This window comes from Rutidosis leptorrhynchoides, chromosome 3 (genome assembly GCF_046630445.1).
Source record: "Rutidosis leptorrhynchoides isolate AG116_Rl617_1_P2 chromosome 3, CSIRO_AGI_Rlap_v1, whole genome shotgun sequence".
NCBI classification, from domain to species: domain Eukaryota; kingdom Viridiplantae; phylum Streptophyta; class Magnoliopsida; order Asterales; family Asteraceae; genus Rutidosis; species Rutidosis leptorrhynchoides.
In genome coordinates this window covers 460948482-460968106 of record NC_092335.1, presented here as the reverse complement: position 1 = coordinate 460968106, position 19625 = coordinate 460948482, and positions in this window count along the sequence as shown.

Genomic DNA, 19625 nt, shown 5'->3' with positions numbered 1-19625 from the left:
CCCATCATTCCGGGATCCTCCTTCGGACATGATATAAATTTCGAAGTACTAAAGCATCCGGTACTTTGGATGGGGCTTGTTGGGCCCGATAGATCTATCTTTAGAGTTCGCGTCAATTAGGGTTTCTGTTCCCTAATTCTTAGATTACCAGACTATATAAAAAGGGGCATATTCAGTTTCGATCATTCAACCATATAATGTCATTTTGATTACTTGTGTCTATTTCGTAAAACAGTTATAAAAGTCGCGCATGTATTCTCAGTCCCAAAAATGTAAAGAGTAAAAGGGGATCAAAGGAACTCACCTAATGTATTTTGTAGTAAAAATACATATGACTATATTGAACAATGCAGGGTTGGCCTCGGATTCACGAACCTATATCATTTATATATATATATTAACACATATAATAACAATTTAAACAAGTTTTATATATTAATATTAATATACTTTATAGTTTGTATGTTATATTAATAAATAGTTTAATCATACATATTTTATATATTTTAGATAATTATATATGTATATGATTATTTTAAAAAGTATTTATCTATTATACATAACTTAGTTAATATTTTATAATAATAACATTTTATTTAAATTAATGTGTAAGATTAATATAGTTAGGATCTATGTAAAAATATATATATATATTTTTTTTTTATAAATACCATTTGTTGATTATAATATTACTAAAACAATGATAATAATAATAATAATGATAAAATAATGATAATTCTAGTAAAAATGATAAACTTAATAAGAATGATAATTTTAATAATAATACTAACTTTAATAATAATACTAATAATAATAATAATAATAAATATATTCATGATATTAATATTAAAGTTTTAAATTTTATTGTAATATCATAATTAATACTTATAATAATAATAATAATGGATATAATACTAATAATAACAATATTGATAATTATAATTGTGGTACTAATAATTATATTGATAATACTAGTATTATTAGTAATACTTTTAATAATAATAACACTAGTAACAATAACATTTATAATCATAATTATAATCCTTAATAACTAATAATAATAATCATAATAATAACAATAATAATAATCATAATCATAATAAAAAAAAATTGTGTATACCCTCAAAGCTTTGTCTAAAAAGATTGCTTCAAACAAGACTCGAACCCATGACCTCTCGCACACCGGACACTCTTCACAACCATAGAACCATCTTCGTTTTTCTAAAATTACACGAATCCTGATAGTATTAACCCGTAAATATTTACTCCAAATTTCTTCATTCTACTCCATATATCTCGGCCCAACACAATTATATCTTCGGCCCAGAATTATGACATCGGCCCAACAGAAAGAAAAAAAAAATGACCCGTTTAGAAAGTCCAATTAGTGAAATAATATGTCTAATCCAACATCAAAAATTCATTTAATATTGAATCTGTTTCGGTTCATGATATATCACCTCACTATCGTCCTTTATCATCGCCATCACCAAGATTCTCTGTAAAACCTCATTATCATGATCGTCATATTTGTGTATCACATATCCGAATTATTATCGTCATCGATTATCTCCTTCTCTCCATTATCACAATCGTTATCATCATTAAATATAGACTTTGGCAGCAGCAGTTCACGATCAACAATAATCATAATCGATTTCTAATTTGAGTTAAATTTCGTACAGCAAGAACATAAGGTAGATGGACTATGTATCCTTACAGCCCAAAACGTTTTTGTACACACTCTATGGGTTCTATTAGACCAAGAGATTTGAATTCCAATTGGGCTAAAGTAAATCGGGTTTGTGTAGGAAATTGAAAGTCTGTAAATGTTAACAAAATTTAGAGGCATGAAACTGGATCATCATTTGAATACCGTAACCATCATCAAAGTAACATTATCATGCGTTTTTTTTTTTTTTTATAACAAACATCAATTAGGAGACCCATTTGGTCGGCCATGAATACTACTTTATTCCTCATGTTTGGAAAAAAAAAAAATGTTTTGTATAATAATATCCTATGTATCCCACTTGACAACTTTAATAAAGTTAGCATATTCCACTCACTTTATTACATAATAATGCTCGATAGCAGAAGGTACGGTATTCGTGATCCATGATAGTGTGCGTGTGATTTCACCTGCGAGAACAAGACAAAAAAAAATGGGTGTTGTTTGGTTTGTCGAGTTGAATCAAGAATGAGTAGAAGTGGGTGAAAGTGGCGGTGGTTTGTACAATGGTATGGTGACAGTTTATGGTCGTGAGAGTGGGTTTCCGAATAGAAAACAAGGATATCGAGCAGTTGGCATGGTATGGGTGATTTTTGAATAGAAAACTTAAGTAGAAGAAGAAGAGAGAGTGGAAGTGGTGACTCGATTGTGGTGGTGTTCGGAGATGGGTTTGGTTACACATATACAGGTTGAAGATGGTGATGTTTTGGTTAGGTTTGTTGGAAGGGTTAAATCGAACCATAGCTAGAATAATAAATTGTTCTAGCGGTCTTGCTTTAATCATGAAATAGAAACAAGAGGATGAGAGGCAGGAGTAAAACATAATGGCAATCATGGATAGTGATTCGATGGGTTTGAAAATTTTAACCCAAAGAATGAAATCAGTAGTTTAAACAGAAGATAGTAAGTGTAACATGGTTTAGATGTTTGATGGTGGTTATCATTGATGGTTATTGGTTTGATGTTTCTCATATGGTAATAAGGAGAGAGTGGTGATTAAAGGTTGAGTGATAATTGATCAAGAGATAGGAAGAATAGAGAGTGGGTTGGTTACTTGCAACGTAAATGTGTATATATATAATATAGATTAGGATTAAAGGAATAAAAATAGTAAACATCAAAGTGGTGGCAGACAAATTGAATTCGGGTTGTGATATTTTTCTTCATCATAGTACATCTATAATATATATATATATTTTCATATAGATTAGATGTTTAACAGAAAGTAACATTCCAAATTTTAATAATAATAACATAATGTAGATAGCAAACAAAACCTGTCAATTTAATGATAATACAATTGCACAGTAACTTAAAGAATGAATCAATTAGACACAGTTAACATCCGGATGAATTGGATTCGTACTATGTGATTTTGGATATTGACACATTCATCAATCAATGAGACAAATTACATAGATATGATAGTGATGCAAAACAATTTTATTTATTTTATTTGTTTGTTTTACTTTATCTAAATTTAGAATTCATATTTAATAATTAATATTAATAATTAGTAAATATAAATATATTAATTTAATAATACTTTTAATATCTATATATAGATTCATAATGAATTTTATTATATCTTTAATTATTCCATTTTTACAAAATTAAACTAAATAATATAATATTTCAAATTATATTTCGAATTAATATATATTTATATTTTTAAATATATATGTATCTATTTACAAATAGTTGTTCGTGAATCGTCGGGCATAGTTAAAGGTTAACTGAATCTATATAAATAGTTTAAAGATTTGGAGACTCAACCTATCAGACTTTGCTTATCGTGTCGGAAACATTCAAAGATTAAGTTTAAATTTGATCGGAAATTTCCGGGTCATCACATATATATATATATATATATATATATATATATATATATATATATATATATATATAACGATTACTTGAAAAAAAAAATGTTGATATATTATATATATGGTTAGGTTCGTGATATCTATCGGAGACCAAGTTGAGTTAAATACCTTCAAGGCAAAAGTGAGTATATAGTCCCACTTTTAAACTCTAAATATTTCGGGATGAGAATACATGCATTTTATGATTTACGTTATGGACATAAGTGATTAAAAATATATATTCTACGTTGAGTTGTACCACTAGCATATCTCCCTGTAACTTGGTAACTACTATTTACATGCGGTATTGTAAACGCGAATCATGTTGATAGATCTATCGGGCCTGACAACCCCAACCGGACTGGACGACCAGTATTCAATGGTTGCACAGTACTTCGTTTCGGTAACTACACTTGGTACGGTGTAGTAAGATTTCATAATAAAGAGAATATGCGACGTTGATTAAATGTTAAGTATGGTTATCAAGTGCTCAACAACTTAGAATATTTTTATTAAAACGTTTATATATGAAATCTTGTGGTCTATATTTATAACGCTGCCGGCATTAAACCTATATCTCACCAACTTTATGTTGACGTTTTAAGCATGTTTATTCTCAGGTGATAACTAAAAGCTTCCGTTGCAACATGTTGAATTTAAGCAAGATCTTGAGTATGCATATTTGTGTCAAAAATAAAACTGCATATCGGAGAATTTGTAATGTAAAATACGTTGGAAATCGTGTTGTTATCATCACATGTAAAGTTTGTAAGGCTAAGATTATCGCTAAACGATAATCATTATTATGTTGTTTAAACCATGTATTTGTAATAAAAGTTATGGTTTGTATTGTAAAAACGAATGCAGTTTTTGAAAAACGTCGCATATAGAGGTCAATACCTCGCGATGAAATCATATGTTATTGTATTCGTCCTTATGGTTAAGGTCGGGTTATGACATGTGGTATCAGAGCGTTGGTCTTAGAAAACCAGAAAATTTGCATTAGTGTGTCTTATCGAGTTTGTTAGGATGCATTAGTGAGTCTGGACTTTGACCGTGTTTGATTTCAAAAACTATTGCTTATCCTTGTTGGTTAAAAATTAATATGTAAATATTTTGTGGTACTAATTTGCTAGTTGTTAAGTGATAGATGTCTGGCTTAGAACTTGTTATCACATTCAGCGACTCCTAACCAGAATCTTCAGATGGTGTTCCAGTCATTAACCTGTCCGATGATGAAAACGATACCTTTGGGGAAGACTCACAATTTTCGGATGAATCAATTGAAGAGGAACCGAAAAGTGATCCTGAGGAGGAAGAAATACAGGAAATTACGAAAGACAAGTTCGAAAGAGGAAAGAAACGAAAGGCTACTGAATTGGAAAATCCAAATCTCGAGTTTAGTAAGGATGTTGTGGCACCAACTCCACCAGACACTTCCACCCCTATTCCTGCTATTCCTATTAGTTCTATCCCGGCATCCAGTTCTTCAGCCCCTCAGCCAAAACGCAGGGAGACAGTCAAGATAACCTTTAAGCGATTTCTTTGAACACAAACGTTTTGGGTTAAATGATGCGCTGTTGTTTTAAACCATGGGATCATATAACGTTTTGTATAATATTACTAGTGTGGTTTGCTTAATGTTTGATGTAAGATAAGCATATGTAAAATAGTTAAGTGTGAAATGCAATAATTTTCCATGGTTAAGTATTATTTGGGTGGTAGTAATTGATTTTCGTACTAAGCTATTAAGTATGAACTTTAACGGGTCGGTACTACCCTAGATATAATTATAAAACGCTAATAAGAATAAAAGGCTTTTATAATAATATCTGGTTCATATTATTAATAAGCTACGAAGTATTGTAAATACACACTACATCTATAATATTCCATGTGAATAATTATTTTTTTCATTCTTATTGAAGATTATGGCGCGATTGAACCGAATGACAGAACAACAAATCGAGGAACTCATCAATCAGCGAGTGGACGACAGAATGTTATGGGTCGAGGCTGCAAGAGGTGCTGCAATTAACCTAAATCCTCGTGTGGGATGCACCTACAAAACTTTTCAAGGTTGCAAGCCCTCATCATTCAGTGGAACAGAAGGACTGGTCGGTTTAACCCGGTGGATCGAAAAGATTGAGTCTGTGTTTAAAATCAGTGGTTGTATTGAGAAGGACATGACCAAGTATGCATCGTGCACCTTACAATATAGTGCACTCACTTGGTGGAAAAACTATGTGAATGCCGTAGGAAGAGATGTAGCTTATGATACTCCCTGGGAAGAATTCAAAACAATGCTAATGAACGAGTATTATCCAAGGAACGAGGTTAGAAAGTTGAAAACTGAATTACGAAGCCTGAAAGTTGTTGGTACTGAACTCACCAACTACAATCAGTGATTCATGGAATTAGCTTTACTATGTCCCGAATTGGTACCAACCGAAGAACGGAAGAAAGAACTGTACAAAGATGGTTTGCCTAAAAATGTCAAAGCAAATGTTACAGCATCGAAACCCAAGACTATTCACGAAGCCATCACCATGGCAAACGAGTTGATTGTCCAGATTATTCTGGATAAGAACACCGATGTCAAGACATCAGAAAATAAAAGAAAGTGGGAAGGTAATCAACAATCCAACAAGAAACAAGAAACCACGCAAGGTGCGGGTAGTGGTTCAAGCTCTGGTTACAAAGGATGAAATCCTTTATGTAACAGATGCCATAAACATCACTCTGGTTATTGTAATGTGGTGTGCAGAAATTGTAATCGAAGGGGTCATCTTGCTGAAGATTGTCGGATTCCTGTTACAAATACAAATGGCACCAAGACTCCTGCCACCAATGCAAATAGAAATGCCTTGGCCACTGTTACTTATTATGGGTGTGGGAAACAGGGTCATTATAAGAGCTAGTGCCTGAATCCATAGAAGAATAACGGATCTGCACGTGGAAGAGCATTTATTATTAATGCTAGAGAGGCGTGTGAAGACCCGGAGCTTGTTACGGGTACGTTTATCATTAATAACTTATCAGCATCTATTATATTTGATACTGGTGCTGATAGAAGTTACGTGTGTAGAGACTTTTACGCTAAATTGAATTCTTCATCATTACCTCTAGATGCTAAGTACATGATTGAGTTAGCTAATGGTAAACTAATTAAAGCCGATAAAATTTGCCGTGATTGTAAAATAAATTTAGCTGGAGAAACATTCAAGATTGATTTGATACCCATAGAATTAGGAAGTTTTGACGTAATTATCGGCATGGACTGGATGTCCAAAGTAGGAGTCGAAGTAGTGTGTGCTGAAAAGGCAATTCGTATTCCTCGAAAGGATAAATCAATGATAATGATTTATGGAGATAAAGGTAACCTAAACCTAAATCTCATTAGCTTTTTGAAAGCTCGAAAGTGCTTAGAAAAAGGATGTTATGCCATCCTAGCACATGTAAAGAAAGTTGAAGAAAAGGAGAAGAATATCAACGATGTAAATGTAGTAAAAGACTTTCCCGATGTTTTTCCGGAAGAATTACCGGGACTACCTCCTTTCAGGTCTGTAGAATTTCAAATAGATCTTGTACCAGGTGCTGCACCGGTTGCCCGTGCTCCATATAGACTTGCACCGTCTGAGTTAAAAGAACTTCAGAGCCAGTTAAAAGAATTACTGGACCGAGGATTCATACGACCAAGTACTTCACCGTGGGGAGCTCCAATTTTATTTGTTAAAAAGAAAGATGGATCTTTTAGGATGTGTATAGATTATCGTGAATTAAATAAGTTAACTATCAAGAATCAGTATCTACTATCGAGAATTGACGACTTATTTGATCAGCTGCAAGGATCATGTATGTACTCGAAAATCGACCTAAGATCGAGTTATCATCAACTACGTGTCAAAGAAGAAGACATTCCGAAAACTGCTTTTCGGACACGTTATGGTCATTACGAATTTTTGGTTATGCCGTTTGGATTGACTAATGTGCCAGCTATATTCATGGACCTCATGAATCGAGTTTGTAGTCCGTATCTAGATAAGTTTGTTATCGTTTTCATTGACGATATTCTTATCTATTCCAAAAATGAGCAAGAGCATGAGCAGCATTTAAGGTTGGTATTAGAATTGTTAAGAAAAGAACAGTTATACACCAAATTTTCTAAGTGTGCATTTTGGTTGAAAGAAGTACAATTTCTTGGCCACGTTGTTAGTAGCAAAGGAATTCAGGTTGATCCAGCTAAAATTGAGGCCATTGAAAAATGGGAGACTCCTAAGACACCAACGCAGATACGCCAATTTTTAGGTTTAGCCGGTTATTATAGAAGGTTTATTCAAGATTTTTCCCGAATAGCTAAACCATTAACAGCGTTAACGCAAAAAGGGAAGAAGTACGAATGGACTTCTGAGCAGGAGAGTGCATTTCAATTACTGAAGAAGAAGTTGACTACAGCACCTATTTTATCGTTACCTGAAGGGAACGATGATTTTGAGATATATTGTGACGCTCCGCGACAAGGTTTTGGTTGCGTCCTTATGCAATGAAAGAAAGTTATTGCGTACGCATCCCGACAATTGAAGATTCACGAGCGAAATTATACGATGCATGATTTAGAATTGGGAGCAGTAGTGTTTGCATTGAAGATATGGAGACACTATTTATATGGGGTTAAATGCACTGTGTTTACTGATCATAAAAGCCTTCAACATATTTTTGATCAGAAACAGCTGAACATGAGGCAACATAGGTGGGTCGAGCTGATAAATGACTATGATTGTAAAATTCGCTATCATCCCGGGAAAGTGAACGTGGTGGCTGACGCTCTAAATAGAAAGGAACGGGAACCAATTCGAGTACGAGCAATGAACATAAAAAATCGCATGAATCTCAACTCACAAATCAAAGAGGCTCAACGAGAAGGTCTTACTAAAGAAAACATAGGAAATGAAATAATGAAGAAGTATGGGAAACAACTCGTTATACGGGAAGACGAAATTCGATATTTTGCAAACCGTATTTGGGTACCAAAGTTGGGTGGATTAAGGAAGTTGATATTGAACGAGGCACATAAGACAAGATACTCGATACATCCTGGAGTTGGAAAGATGTATCAAGATCTTAAGACGCATTATTGGTGGCCTAATTTAAAGACAGACGTTGCAACATATGTTGGAGATTGTTTAACTTGTTCCAAAGTTAAAGCAGAACATCAGAAGCCGTCAGGGTTACTTCAACAACCAGAAATCCCAGAATGGAAATGGGACGGTATTACCATGGATTTCATCACGAAGTTACCTAAGACTACCTGGGGTTATGACACCATTTGGGTAATAGTTGATCGTCTTACCAAATCTGCACATTTCTTACCTATAAAGGAAACGGATAGAATGGAGAAACTATTACGCCTGTACATAAAAGAAATTGTTTCAAGGCATGGAATACCTATTTCCATTATATCTGATCGTGATAGTAGATTTACATCAAAGTTCTGGCAATCACTACAGGAGGCCCTAGGAACTCGTTTGGATATGAGTACCGCATATCATCTGAAAACTGACGGGCAGAGTGGAAGAACAATTCAGACTCTTGAAGACATGCTCAGGGCATGTGTGATCGATTTTGGAAACGGATGGGATAAATATCTACCATTAGCAGAATTCTCGTATAATAATAGTTACCATGCTAGCATTAAAGCTGCACCATTCGAAGCACTGTATGGAAGGAAGTATAGATCCCCTATTTGTTGGAATGAAGTAGGAGATCGACAATTAACTGGTCCCGATATCATACACGAAATGACTGAGAAGATAGTACAAATCAAGGAGAGATTGAGGACGGCCCGTAGTCGCCAAAAGAGCTACGCCGATGTCCGAAGGAAACCATTAGAGTTTCAGATTAGTGACATGGTTATGCTAAAGGTGTCACCTTAGAAAGGTGTAATACATTTTGGAAAAAGGGGTAAACTGAACATAAGGTATGTAGGCCCGTTCAAGATCATCGAACGCATTGGACCGGAAGCTTATCCACTCGAATTACCACAACAACTCGCCGAAGTACATAATACGTTTCACGTTTCAAACTTTAAGAAGTGTCTTGTAAAGGAAGACCTCGCCATTCCTCTTGAAGAAATCCAAGTCGACGAGAAACTACAATTCATAGAAGAACCAGTCGAAATCATGGACCGTGAAGTTAAACGACTCAAGCAGAGCAACATACCAATCGTTAAGGTTCGTTGGAATGCTCGAAGGGGTCCTGAATTTACTTGGGAATGAGAGGATTAGATGAAACGAAAGTACCCACATTTGTTTCCCGAGAACGCAAAATAGGTACAATTTTAAAATTTCGGGACGAAATTTATTTAACAGGTAGGTACTGTAACGACCCGGATTTTTCCGATCGTTTTATACTTATGAGATTAATATTTACATAAATTAAACCTTACCAATATAATAAGCAATCTAAATTGTTGAGACTTATGTTTTTGAAAAGAGTTTTACACAACTTTTGACCGTCCAATTTGACCGATGATATCACAAACTATATAACATACGATAATTATACGTTTGTGTATATATATGTATTTATATATATTTAACATGATCTAAGGATGGTTTAACATCTCATTGTGTACTAATAACAATGAGATATAAGTATACTTTGAAACTACTTACTCAAGTTTTCAAAACGATAACTATATGTAACGTTCTTTGACATAAATACTTATAACTTATAATGTTTATACAAGTATCGTATAGATATGTATTTAATCACTTTTAAAGGGCTTTTATACATAAAAAAATATAAATATATTTACAAAAGATAGCTATATTTGAATTCTCATTCCGTTTCCTCAAGATTTCAATACGTATATATAGGGTATATGTACCCATATCATACCCAGCTTCTATATATATTTACTATTAGTATATACACATCAAATCAACATCCTAATCAACACCTAATCAGCCCTTTATTCTGCCCTCAAGGAGAGGTAATTAGAAATTGGATGCTAGCATTGATATTATTACAAAATAACAAATGAAAATCTTGTCTTGTCCCCCCCCCCCCCCCATTCACGAAATTTTTCACCTTATATACCCCATCCATTTTCAATTTTTACTACATCATTTCTCTAGCTAGGAACACACACTTGTAAGCCTCATGCATCCCTAAGAAATCCAGCAAAAATCCTCTCAAGAATCACCTTAATAACCACCATATCAAGATCAAACAAAAACACTACAAGATACTACTTTCATTTCAAGTTTATGTCCTAAGTTGCTTCCAATCTTCAATCCAACTCCACCACTCTTTTGGTTCTAGGATTTTTCTTATCTTTTGCAGTAACTTTGTCCAAGTAAATTGAGGTAGTAACCTTATTCATAACCTTATTCGATTCATATTTATATAGCTATCTTATTTTATGTTGTAAAATTTTAACAACAAGAACATAGTTTGAATGATTTCAAACTTGTTTGCAAACTAAATAGATCCTTCTAACTTAACTTTTAAAACACTTCAAGACCTGTAATATATCATAATGATATGCTAACTTAACAAGATATAACTTGGTTTTACAAAGAACACCTTAAAAACTGAATCTACGTCGTCGGAGTGCAACCGGGGGCTGTTTTGGGTTGGATAATTAAAAACCATCTTGAACTTTGAATTGGAAGTTCATGTTCTGGAAAAATGATATTTCTTATGAATATGTTAACACATAAAAATTTCATGGTTTAACTCAAAGTGTAAGTATTTTTAGAAAAATGATCATTAAATGTTGTTTTTATGATGGAAAATGATCACTTTCATAAGTTTCACCAAAGTTTGACCTATAACCTGTGATTTCGAATACAAACTAAGGTATTTTCAGTTCATATTCTTAAAATTTGACTCGATCCAAGGAAGTGGCAAGTTGAACCAACAAAAACGGAGTTGTAATGAAGAAACTACGACTAAAACAAGATTGGGTATCCGAAACTAGTTTAGCTACGAAAATATTTGGAGAAAAAGTAAATTAATCATATCTTTTCTAATTAGTATGATATTTTATATATAATTACTTATGATTTGATTTTATATATTTCAGGACCACCCGTAAACAACACGAGAAGATTAATCATAAGACCTCATGATTGTACGCAACACGTCATTTGACAACACGATACTTTATGTACGCAACACGTCATTTGACAACATGGTACCATGGGTCGGGATTAATTCTGATCAATACGAATACGATGGGGTCTTTATTTATTTTATTGAGCAACTAATTGTGGACCATTAACATCGGACTACTAACTACGGACTGCTAACTACGGACTAAGAAAATATTAAAAGTAATATAAGTATATATATATATATATATATATATATATATATATATATATATATATATATATATATATATATATATATATATATATATATATCGATTACTTGAAAAGAAAATATGTTGATATATTATATATATGGTTAGGTTCGTGATATCTATCGGAGACCAAGTTGAGTTAAATACCTTCAAGGAAAAAGTGAGTATATAGTCCCACTTTTAAACTCTAAATATTTCGGGACGAGAATACATGCATTTTATGATTACGTTATGGACACAAGTGATTAAAAATATATATTCTACGTTGAGTTGTACCACTGGCATATCTCCCTGTAACTTGGTAACTACTATTTACATGCGGTATTGTAAACGCGAATCCTGTTGATAGATCTATCGGGCCTGACAACCCCAACCGGACTGGACGACCAGTATTCAACGGTTGCACAGTACTTCGTTTCAGTGACTACACTTGGTACGGTGTAGTAAGATTTCATAATAAAGGGAATATACGACGTTGATTAAATGTTAAGTATGGTTATAAAGTGCTCAACAACTTAGAATATTTTTATTGAAACGTTTATATATGAAATCTTGTGGTCTATATTTATAATGCTACCGGCATTAAACCTATATCTCACCAACTTTATGTTGACGTTTTAAGCATGTTTATTCTCAGGTGATAACTAAAAGCTTCCGTTGCAACATGTTGAATTTAAGCAAGATCTTGAGTTTGCATATTTGTATCAAAAATAAAACTGCATATCGGAGAATTTGTAATGTAAAATACGTTGGAAATCGTGTTGTTATCATCACATGTAAAGTTTGTAAGGCTAAGATTATCGCTAAACGATAATCATTATTATGTTGTTTAAACCATGTATTTGTAATAAAATTTATGGTTTGTATTGTAAAAATGAATGCAGTTTTTGAAAAACGTCGCATATAGAGGTCAATACCTCGCGATGAAATCATATTTTATTGTATTCGTCCTTATGGTTAAGGTCGGGTTATGACATAACTCAAGTCGGTAAGCTACTGGTCCGACACGATCAATAATCTTGAATGGTCCAATATACCTTGGATTTAATTTCCCTCTTTTACCAAATCGAACAACGCCTTTCCAAGGTGCAACTTTAAGCATGACCATCTCTCCAATTTCAAATTCTACATCTTTTCTTTTAATGTCAGCGTAACTCTTTTGTCGACTTTGGGCGGTTTTCAACCGTTGTTGAATTTGGATCATCTTCTCGGTGGTTTCTTGTATTATCTCCGGGCCCGTAATCTGTCTATCCCCCACTTCACTCCAACAAGTTGGAGACTTGCACTTTCTACCATAAAGTTCTTCAAACGGTGCCATCTCAATGCTTGAATGGTAGCTGTTGTTGTAGAAAAATTCTGCTAACGGAAGGTGTCGATCCCAACTGTTTCTGAAATCAATAACACATGCTTGTAGCATGTCTTCAAGCGTTTGTATCGTCCTTTTGCTCTGCCCATCAGTTTGTGGATGATAGCAGTACTCAAGTCTAGACAAGTTCCTAATGCTTGCTGTAATGTCTGCCAAAATCTTGAAATAAATTTGTCATCCCTATCAGAGATAATAGAGATTGGTATTCCATGTCCGGAGATGACTTCCTTCAAATACAGTCTTGCTAACTTCTCCATCTTGTCATCTTCTCTTATTGGCAGGAAGTGTGTTGATTTAGTGAGACGATCAACTATTATCCAAATAGTATCAAAACCACTTACAGTCCTTGGCAATTTAGTGATGAAATCCATTGTAATGTTTTCCCACTTCCATTCCGGAATTTCGGGTAGTTGAAGTAGACTTGATTGTTTCTGATGCTCCGCTTTGACCTTAGAACACGTCAAACATTCCCCTACGTATTTAGCAACATCGTCTTTCATACCCGGCCACCAAAAATGTTTCTTGAGATCCTTGTACATCTTCCCCGTTCCAGGATGTATTGAGTATCTGGTTTTATGAGCTTCTCTAAGTACCATTTCTCTCATATCTCCAAATTTTGGTACCCAAATTCTTTCAGCCCTATACCGGGTTCCGTCTTCTCGAATATTAAGATGCTTCTCCGATCCTTTGGGTATTTCATCCTTTAAATTTCCCTCTTTTAAAACTACTTGTTGCGCCTCCTTTATTTTAGTAGTAAGGTTATTGTGAATCATTATATTCATAGCTTTTACTCGAATGGGTTCTATGTCCTTTCTGCTCAAGGCGTCGACTAGCACATTTGCCTTCACCGGGTGGTAACGAATCTCAAAGTCGTAATCATTCAACAATTCAATCCACCTGCGCTGCCTCATGTTCAGTTGTTTCTGATTAAATATGTGTTGAAGACTTTTGTGGTCGGTATATATAATACTTTTGACCCCATATAAGTAGTGCCACCAAGTCTTTAATGCAAAAACAACCGCGCCTAATTCCAAATCATGCGTCGTATAATTCTGCTCATGAATCTTCAATTGTCTAGACGCATAAGCAATTACTTTCGTTCGTTGCATGTAACATCCCAACCCAATACACGACAAAAACCATTGTAAATTCGTGACAAAAAAAAATTTTGCTGACTGACCATCTGCGCGCCGCGCGGATACCCTTGCGCGCCGCGCAAATACGGGCTGTCCCCGGTGCACTTTAAAGCGAAAAAGATGAGGTGCTTCCCGACACATTTGGCCAAAACGCTATTAACCGTACGTTATTATATGTAAAACTAGCACATAACTAAGGTATGAACGAGTTTTACAAAGTGGGGCCCACACGTGCCCAAAATGCCATTAAGTGTAAAAAAAATACAAGTTTAATACAAATGAGAGTTTCGACCACAAAAAGTTTAATTGCCAAACGACACAACGAGCATGGTGTTTGGGGTTAAACTACCCAAGTCTCGGTCAAACTCCAAGCCATAACCAAAAGCGCTTCCTAATCATCAAAGCGGGAAACTCAATCCAAGGTAATGCCCTTACCCTTATCCACACACGAACCTATAAAAAGGTAAACAACGAGAGGGTAAGCAAAGCTTAGTGAGCACAATAATTATACATACACATATATAATCTACTTACTTGCATCACTTACACAACATCATACTCGGTTTAATAATTCGACAATCATGCAACAATATTATGCATATACCATAAACCGCAAATCCACAAGTAGCTAATAATACAAAAGCATACGATTCATAAATAAATACTTTCAATACATAACTCACGCAACCTTGGTTAACCAATTCAAACAAGGGAAACGGTACATACAAGACCGTTGGAGTTCATAACATCCGTTAGTGCTACTTAATCAACGCGTAGTCACTAATCCCCCGGGTGATGTCTTAAACAATGCGACTCACTCACCCTTTACAATGTGGCGTCTTAAACAACGCGACGATTCCACATGCCATACAATATGATGGGTGGTGTCTTAAACAACGCGACATCCACTCCAATACATTGTGGTGTCTTAAACAACGCGACATCCACTTCTTTACCATGTGGTGTCTTAAACAACGCGACATCCACTTCTTTACAATGTGGTGTCTTAAGCAACGTGACAATGCCACATTCATACGACACAAATAAATACATTATATACACATACGCATAATTATTCCACTCACCTTATGCCTTCGGTGATTATTAAACCAAGCTTGAGTTCCGAGGTAACGTACCTATTTTCACAAGCATATAATCAATCAACTTGGTCTAATCTTACAACCCACACCATCCTAGGTCATCTTGACCCATTTGGACACTTAACCCTAAATTGGGTCATTTTCACCAAAAACCCTAACGCTTGGCACTCAAGGCCTTCCTACACATTAGATCACTAGGTTTTATCACAAAACACAACCATTTACCAACTTTGGTCCAATTTTGACCCATTTGACTCAATAAAAGTCAATACACCCATTTTGGGTCATTTATACCCAAATCACACCCATTTACTCTTCCTTAAGGTGTTCTAACAAATTATTAGCCAATTAGGGTTTCATGACAACAATTAATACTTTTAAAACCCTAGCTAACCCATTATTGAGCCTACATGACCCAATTTACCCAAGAACACCCAATTTACCCAAAAATGGGTCTTAATGTTCATCTTCACACAAACCCTAACCCATACACGAAATCAAAACAAGAATTGAAAGTTAAGGCATACCACAACTATCAAAATGTAGCGAATGACGAGATGAACAACTTTAGAACTTGGACTTTAGCAAGAAACCCTCTTCTTCCTCTTCAAAGTGAGCTTTCCCTCTCTAAAACTCACTCTCTCACTAAAATAAATTGGGAGGTGATAAGGTTGGTGAACAAGGGAGTAAATAAGCTCCCAAACTACTGAACCAAGCATTAAACTCGGCCTTGATGTGAATTTACCAAAATACCCACGTTTAAATTTAAATAAAAACAAGGAATAGCTGGCAGCCGCGTTGCGCGGCGCGCGCCTCATCTGCGCGGCGCGCAGACCCCAGTTCAGCAATGATTTTTCCCTTTTTAAATGTATGAAACATGAACTCCACAACTCTAGTCATATAATTACACATACAAATTTTATGTACAATAATTACACGGGTCTTACAACTCTCCCCCACTTATTCGGATTGCGTCCTCGCAATCCACGCCGCATGAAACGAGGGAAGATAAACCAACATGAACTCTTCGGGTTCCCATGTAAACTCGGAACCTTTATTCCGCCATCATTGAACCTTATAGGTCCTAACCTCTTTATGTCTCAACCGTTTGACCTTTTCATCAAGTATAGCTATCGGCTCTTCCACAAATTCCAACTTATTGTTTAGCTCAATTTCTTCTAGAGGCATCTATGAAGAATCATCCGCAAGACACCTACGGAGGTAGGAAACATGAAACGTGTTATGGATCCCCACAAGCTCTTCGGGCAATTCCAATCGATATGCAACTTCACCAACACGAGCTAAACCTTTAAACGGCCCAATATACCGAGGACCTAACTTTCCCCGTTTTCGAAATCGAATAATACCCTTCTATGGCGAAATCTTAAGCATGACCATGTCGCCCTCTTGGAATTCGATCGTTCGTCTACATTTATCGGCATACGACTTTTGCCTATCTTGAGCCTTTTTCAAATGTTCACGAATAATATCAATCTTGTTATTCGTCTCTAGAACCAAATTGGTACTCCCGACTTCCCTTTGACCCACTTCTCCCCAACAAACGGGAGTTCTACACCTTCGACCATAAAGCATCTCGTAAGGTGGCATCCCGATACTAGTATGAAAACTATTATTGTACGAGAACTCCACCAAGGGTAAATGCTCATCCCAACTACCACCGAAGTCAATAATGCATGCCCGTAACATATCTTCCAAGGTTTGATTCGTACGTTCGGTTTGACCGTCCGTTTGTGGATGATACGCCGTGCTCAACTTTAATTGCGTACCCATATCCTCATGAAACTTTTCCCAAAACCGAGATGTGAAACGAGTATCTCGATCCGAGATAATAGATATAGGAACACCATGTCGTGAGACCACTTCCTTGATAAACAACTTAGCCAAGGTCTCCGACGATATTGCTTCTTTAATGGGAAGAAACAAAGCACTTTTCGTTAACCGATCCACAATCACCCAAATCGTATCATATTGAGTTCTCGCCGTCTTAGGTAACTTAGTGATAAAATCCATGGTAATGTGCTCCCATTTCCATTTTGGGATTTCTAGAGGTTACAACTTACCATACGGCTTTTGGTGCTCGGCTTTAACTTGCAAACAAGTGACACATTGTTCCACATACTTAACAACATCGCGCTTCATGCCCGGCCACCAATAATCTTTCTTCAAGTCATGATACATTTTCGTAGCGCCCGGGTGAATGGAATATTTTGACTTATGTGCTTCATCAAGTAGCACCCGTCGATAGTCACCCATCCTAGGCACCCACACCCTTCCTTGAAAAGACAATAAACCCCGCGAACCCATAGTAATAAACTCTGATTGGCCCACAATTCGCTCCTCATGCTTATTGTGAACATAAGCCTCGATTTGAATCTCACCAAGCTTTTCAAGAAAGTCATTAGTGATAATCAAGCGTAACGATGCTACACGTATCGCTGGATGTTGAGTCTTTCGACTTAACGCGTCCGCAACCACATTAGCTTTACCCGGATGGTAAAGTATCTCACAATCATAGTCCTTCACCACATCCATCCATCTACGTTGACGATAATTCAAATCCCTTTGAGTGAAAAGGTGTTTCAAATTCTTGTGATCCGAATAAATCGTACTTTTGACACCATACAAGTAATGGCGCCAAATTTTCAACGCATGCACAACCGCCGCCATCTCTAAATCATGAGTCGGGTACCTCGTTTCGTGTTCCTTTAGTTGTCGAGAGGCATAAGCGATGACTTTACCCCTTTGCATAAGAACACACCCGAGCCCATTTAGGGAAGCATCACAATAAACCACCATGTCTTCGACACCTTCCGGCAACACTAACACCGGAGCTTGACACAACTTCTCTTTCAATAATTGAAAAGCAATTTCTTGCTCGTTTTCCCAATTGAACTTAGCACTCTTCCTCGTCAACCCGTAACGCGTTCGGAAAGCCGTTTTCTCAATATCTTCCTCACGGACCCGCATTTGGTGATAGCCGGACCGTAAGTCGATCTTAGAGAAATACGTTGCGCCTTGAAGTTGATCAAACAAATCGTCGATCCTAGGTAATGGATAACGATTCTTGATCGTCACTTTATTCAACTCACGGTAATCAATGCACATACGCATACTACCGTCTTTCTTCTTCACAAATAAGACCGGAGTGCCCCATGGCGAAGCACTCGGTCGGATAAAACCCTTCTCGAGCAATTCTTGAATTTGATTCAATAACTCTTGCATCTCCGTTGGTGCTAAACGATAAGGAGTTTTAGCAATGGGGGTAGCCCCAGGAACCAACTCGATGCGAAATTCTACTTGTCTTTCTGCCGGAACACCCGGTAGCTCATCCGGAAAGACATCTTCAAACTCATTAACTACCGGAATTTCATGAATAGGTGGTGGCTCATTACGAGTGTCGACAACATGAGCAAGGAAAGCCAAACCACCGGTAACAACGTGACGTCGTGCCCGAGCAAAAGTGCATATCGGCACCGATCTCCTTCGTTTGACACCATGAATAATCATCTCTCCCCCACTTGGGGTCTTTACACGAATAAACTTGTCGTGGCATGCAATATCGGCTCTATAACGATCGAGCCAATCCATACCAACGACTACATCAAAATCACCCAAAGTCATCGGAATAAGATCAATTTCGAAACTTTCGGCGCCAAACACAACATTGCAATTTTTGCACACATCAACCACTAGCGCCGTCTTGCCATCCGCTATTTCAACTTCTACCGGACGACTCAACTTTACTAGCGGTTTATTTAACTTAAGCACAAATCTTGGAGATACGAAAGACAAATTAGCACCACTATCAAAAAGTATCCGAGCCGGATTAGAGTTAACCATGAAAGTACCTGAAACGACTTCATTGGATTGTTTAGCTTCTTCATTAGACATCAAGTAGTTACGACCCCTAGCCGTACCCGCCACCTTCTCGATTCGTTTAGCATTATCATTACGCAACTCGGGACACTCGGGCCGTTTGTGCCCTTCTTTACCACAATTGAAACAAGTAAACTTGGGCGCATTAGAAGGAT